This window comes from Terrapene carolina, unplaced genomic scaffold (genome assembly GCF_002925995.2).
Source record: "Terrapene carolina triunguis isolate 2854851 unplaced genomic scaffold, T_m_triunguis-2.0 Scaffold38, whole genome shotgun sequence".
NCBI classification, from domain to species: Eukaryota; Metazoa; Chordata; order Testudines; family Emydidae; genus Terrapene; species Terrapene triunguis.
Window position 1 is genome coordinate 3,998,490 of NW_020664389.1, and position 6,000 is coordinate 4,004,489.

Here is a 6,000-nt window from a genome sequence, read left to right on the forward strand (position 1 = left end):
CTTTTTTGGCCAAATGTTTGGCGGAGGGAGGGAGAGACCTTAGGGCTGGTCTATACTTAGCCGCTAGTTCGGTGGCTGGAAATCGAACTTCCGGGTTCGATTTATCACGTCTGGTCTGGACGCGATAAATCGAACCAGGAAGTGCTCGCTGTCGACTGCGGTACTCCAGCTCAACGAGAGGAGTACCGCGGAGTCGACGGGGGAGCCTGCCTGCCACGTGTGGACCGCGTCTGAACCGCGGTAAGGTCGAAGTAAGGTATGTCGACTTCAGCTACGTTATTCACGTAGCTGAAGTTGCGTACCTTACTTCGACTTGGGGGGTTAGTGTAGACCAGGCCTTAGACACAAGACTAACACACAGTTCAATGTTTTTGATGCCTTAAAGGGCCTGGGGGGAAGGGGGAGGGTGCCCCAATAAGAGCATATGCAGCCAGTATTTCTAATGATTCTTGGTATTGCTGTCTTTCCCAGAGCACAACTAATAGGTGATTATCACCTAAAAGGATATGTAGTCAAAGCAAATTCATGTTACAAAGCACTAAATAGTGTATTATATTGGCAGTAAAGGTGGCTAAACTGGAATTTCAACAGACCAGGAGTTAATGCAATTTGCCAAACTTCTACTTTTAGTAACTCTTGCTTGGTACAAATTCCTGTGCAGAATAGCACTCCCTATAATGATTTCACTTTAAAATGTTTCTCCAGCTTTCTGATGCAGCACAAAAATGAGTAAACTGTAAAGGCAAATACCAGCTTATAAAATAAGCCTATTTCTTAATCCTCCTTCTAAGGAAAGAAGAAATTATTGGGGAAGAGAGTCAATTTTCCCACCTTTTATGCTAACCTGTTCAAGCTAAAAAAAAGAAGTCTAGCACACACCATCAGATTTTCACTAAAAGTCAGTCTTAGCATTTCTTTCCTAGCAGTTTATGGGACTCCAGTAGCTATTTTAATTAGAATTCAAATTCCAAAGTGTTCACACTTTGAAATGAAAATAGCATGGAGTACAATTTATTGTGTTTATAGCTGTGCAATGACTCTGCAATAAAAAACACAAAGCTTCCTTGCCAAGATGGTTTCAGAGACTAATACTGAACACATCTTTCCTTAGGCTTCAATCTAGCAAAACAGTCAAGCCTGTGTGTAACTTTAAGCACATGAGCAGTCCCATTGCTTAAAGTTCTGTGTGGGGTTAAATGCTTCACTGATGGGCCTTAGGAATTATAGTGGTAATTTCCAAGTCTTTTTCAATGGGGGAAAGCAGTGTAAGTTTGAATTAGTACTTAACCTTGGAACATGCAAGATCCCCAGGGTTAGAGGAGTTTGGTAATAGCCTTACCAATGTTGTTGGATCTGCAGGTCAGAATCCACCCAATGGCATCTGGGAAATGACCTAATATAAGCAAAGACTGAACATTTCATCTGTTTAATAATAACCACGGCATCTAACAAGAGATGGCTGTAGCTGAGCCTTCCCAGTAGCTGCTGCAGCCATCAACAAAATTCCTGCTTGGCCTGCTGGAGCAGAGATTCTATCGTGATTCCCAACAGCCAAGAATATTCCTGGCTTGTCAGTTTCCACTGTTCTAGGCTGCTGACAATGTCAGCCCTAAGAGTAATGGACAAGCTCTGTGAAAGTCACATGCCTATAGCTATTTGAAAAGCAAAGGCTTTAAAATAGCTGAGCAGTCATACTGCAGAATCAAAGCTGCACATGAGCATGTGACGACAACATGTGATCAACCAGCAGTTCAAGCTCAGCCTAAATGGTATGGGGGCCACTTAGTTTATACATGACACCAAAACATGCGTTTGCATTTCTATAGAGCCTGTGTTACTGTGGAGTCAGAGTGGAGCTGGTCAAAAAATTAAAAAACAAACAAACAAAAAGGTGTGTGTGAATTTTCGTGTGTAAAATGTTCCTGTTTTTTTGACCAACTCTGAGTGCTGGAACTTGACACTGTCTCCTAGTGCATAATCCTGATTCCTATTGCGTAACCAAAACCAGAGAGAAAGGGCAACTACAATTCTGCAGGCACTGAGCTGCCACATGCAGTAGTAACAGCTGGGGGAAAAACGGAGGCTTCAGCTACAGTCCAATAGAGCTCTCTCTGCTTTTAACAGTTAGGCTTTGTCTTCAATGCAAAAACTGTGTGTTTTTACCCCAAGATAGCTATTTTGATGTGAAATCCTAACGGAGACAAGGCACTTTAGAGGTTTTAATTTGAGGTAGCTTGTCACAGTCAACCTAAAGTGGGGGGATTAGCGTTGACCTCTCCTAGCTACACATCGAGGAAAGAATTACTGTCCCTTGTCTCCACCAGGATTTTAAATGGAGATAACAAGGTGTGTTTTTACATTGCTATAGCTGTGCAGTGAAGACATAGCCTTAAGTTGAAATAACTCGGCACAGAAAGAGAACTTGCCCAATACCAGACAACAATTGTTTCAAAATTAAACACAAAGACATTCATTTCCTTCCAGGTGAAAGCCATGTACACAGAGAATTTCATCACCTTTAAGTGTTGTCTCTAATAACATTAGCTGCATTTTGAAGGATTTACTCATGGGGAAGGCTGGAGACATGGATCACAATGTACAAGGATGTGTTTTTCTGTGAAATGAGAGCCACACAATAACTCTCAGAATTTGAGCTCTCAAATATGCAACAATTGAGCAGTCAAAAGAAACAACTGAATCACTTTAGATTTTCCATGGAGACTCTACACAAATCCGTACTATTGTCCCTGTTGTTCATGGCCAATTATTTTTGCCTTCATTATGACAAATACTCAAAGCAATTTGGCTTTTGTGTGAGACCCGGGAATATATTTTTGTACTTGTTAAAATAATGAACAAATCAAAGTTAAAAAGATGTTGAGTTTTGGACTATGATTTATGCAAAAGCACTCACTCAAAAGGAAAAGAATATCAAATTCAGATCACTGGTAAATCGCCATCAAGAAAAGAATCTTGTAGCAGAATTTCTACTTTCTTGTTGAATAGAAGGACATTCAGCTACATCCAATTGTGTTAGATCAGAACAGTGGGTGGGATTGTGTTAGATCAGAACAGTGGGTGGGATTTTTCAAAAGTGCCGAAGTAACTTAGGAGCACAGCTGCCATTGAAAGTCACATATATGTTAGTTACTTAGATGTTTGTGAAAATCCCATCCGTCATCAATACCAGTACTGTGATGGTATGTCTTTTAACAGTTGCACCATAAGAGTGGTAGCCAGAAATCTTGGGTTCTGGTTCTGCCCTGAAATCAGTTGTGCCTTTGTATAGTACATATATCATATTTAGCTGCCTAACTTTAGTTACTCAGGTTTCAAAATGTTAGCTACAATTTGTGCTTCTTGGTATAAACAATGCATGCCTACTGGTACATCATATTCTAACCTAATTTCTTTTTGTTTCCTTTGTTCTTATAATCTATACAGTAATTTTCTCCAAAACAGAACTCAACTCTTCATGCTTTGTATTATATGATTTTTCTCTTGCTGCCATAACATACATAAGACACAGGAGATACAAAACTTCTGCTTATCTCATTAAGAAAAAAAGTATTTTCAACTCACTAATAGTTAACATTTGGATGCAAATAGAATAAAGTTTTCTGTGTACGGACATCAACCATACACTAATTGTATTCACCAGCCGAAGTTGCTTTTCAAAAATGTTTCAGTAGTGGCACAGGCTGGTAACAACAAGGAATTCACAGTTCATACTCATCTTTAACAAGACTTTATCAGGCCCTGTTAAGGAATAGTTGTGGGAGTGTTTCATTGTGCCTTAATACTGAAGGTCAGTTCTTGTTTTTATCTGCTCAAATTTAGTATTCTTTAAATTGTTATTATGGAGGCAAATCCTATTGACTTTAGAGTTAAATTGTAAAACAGAGATTGAAGTCCTGTTTTATGTGCAAATCCAGCTCTTGTCTGATTTGAAAACAGAGGGGACAGCTTCCATTTGTGGATCTAGCCCAAAGAAGCCAAGTGGGGAGAAAATTGGGACTGGATCCTGAGGGTGGGGGGGATGGGAGAGGAAAACTGGGACTGGCTGGGCAAAGTGACTGGGAGCTGGGAAGGGAAACAGTAGGGACTGAGACTGGATAAGGAGCCAGAGGTAGAGATTTGGACTGGCTGGGTAAGGAGACTGGGACTAAGAACCAGCAGGGTGGGAGAAAGAGGTGAGGGGTGACAGATATAATGTAGAGCAGGTGTGCAAGTGGGAGAACTAGGAATGGCTGGGCAAAGAGACTGGAACAAGAAGTCATGAGGGGAGGGGACACAGATTGGACAAGAAGTTCAGGGAGGGCTATGGAGGCTAGGAGCTAATGTGTATGGAAAATGGGAGTGGACAGGAGGGAACTGGAGGCCAGAGTGGGGTAGAAAGAGACAAATCAGAAGAGAAGCCAGAAGGGGAAACTGAGAATGGCTAGGCAAAGAGACTGGGTCTGGAATGAGAAGCCTGTGGAGTGCAGACTAGGACTGGCTAAGTGAGGAGAATGGGGCTGGGATGAGGAAGTTCTGGGATGAGTGGAGAAGAGACACGACTGGGACAAAGACAGGTTTGAGGGGATGGGAATAAAGGCATTGAGCTTAAGGTGAAAATTCTGTGCCAACTAGAGCATACTCCCCTCCAGAATGGAACCAGAGTCTCACCATTCCTCTGCTGTCAGCATATATCTGTGAAACCCTCTGGCCACTGTCCAATCCCCTTCTAGTGTTGGTCCACATAGAGAATGACAACCTACTACTGCTGTCAGTTAATCTGTTAGCTCAAGTGGCAGAGATCTATGTGCTTAAGGTCCCAGCCCTGCTGATGACCCATGTGGGTATCAGTATTTCGGTGTATTGAGGACTGTGTTGGAATTCAAGCTATCACTTTAAGGGAGAAGGGGGGAATCAGGTGTTGCTCCTAGTCCCGCTTACAAGGTAGGTGGCTCTGTAGTGAAGCATCTGAGATTAACAATCTTGTGGGGTGAGTTGTGCCGCTGTTTTAGGGAGCAGCCTGCTTTCTCTATCTTTGTTTGGCGTCCTTGAGTATTATTGATCTGAATTCCAAAAAATAAAGTAGAGTTATGCTGCAACCTTCCGGCAAGAATACTTATGTTTTTAATCTAACTTCTTTTTATGTCTGTTGTGAACATAACAAATATGATGCCACATTATGGAATTCCTAGGCTTTTTTTTTTTAAAACCTAGTAAATCACAATCACACACACACAGAACATTATTAAGGTTGCAAAGTCAAGCACTCAAAAGATAGGAAACGCTAGAATTAAGGTAACCCTTAATTCAGCCTCCTTGTGCATATGCAATGCAATCTTTAATTATATGATCACGTACTGTTTTTTCTTCCACTGGACCACCTGCATTATTCAAAGCACAGGATGGTCCTGTTCTGGAAATGAATCAGGGCTGAATAGTGAAGGAGGCTGTTGTTTGTAGGACTCCTGCCTCATTTGCTGAAGAAGTTGGAAGGCCTACAGTGAATGAGGTAGGGAATTGAGGGAAGAGAAAGGACAGCCTCCTGGTTAAGGCAGTTCAAGGCTACCCTGGAAAGCTGGATTCCATCCCTGCCTTTGCCACAGAGTTCCTATGTGATGCTGGGCAAGTCATTTAAACCAGATTTTTCCACAGTTGATCACTAATTTTTGTTCCTCAGTTTCTGAGTGTCTAACTTGAGACCTAGGGTCCAATTTGCAGAAGTGCTGAACACTCACAGCTGCAACTAAAGTCAGTGGGAACTGTGCTTTGAGCATTTCAAGTGGTCTATAGTGAGGAGATTAATATGTATGTCTTCAGAGAAGGATTTTACCAGCATGCAGTAAATAAGGCCTAAGCATCAAAAACTGTGCTTTGACCATTTAAAAGAAGTATATAATGCTAGGTTCTCTGGAAAAACAGGTCCAAGACATCTCAAATTAGTGGATACCTTAGACCAGGGGTCGGCAACGTTTGGCACGCGGCTCGCCAGGGTAAGCACCCTGG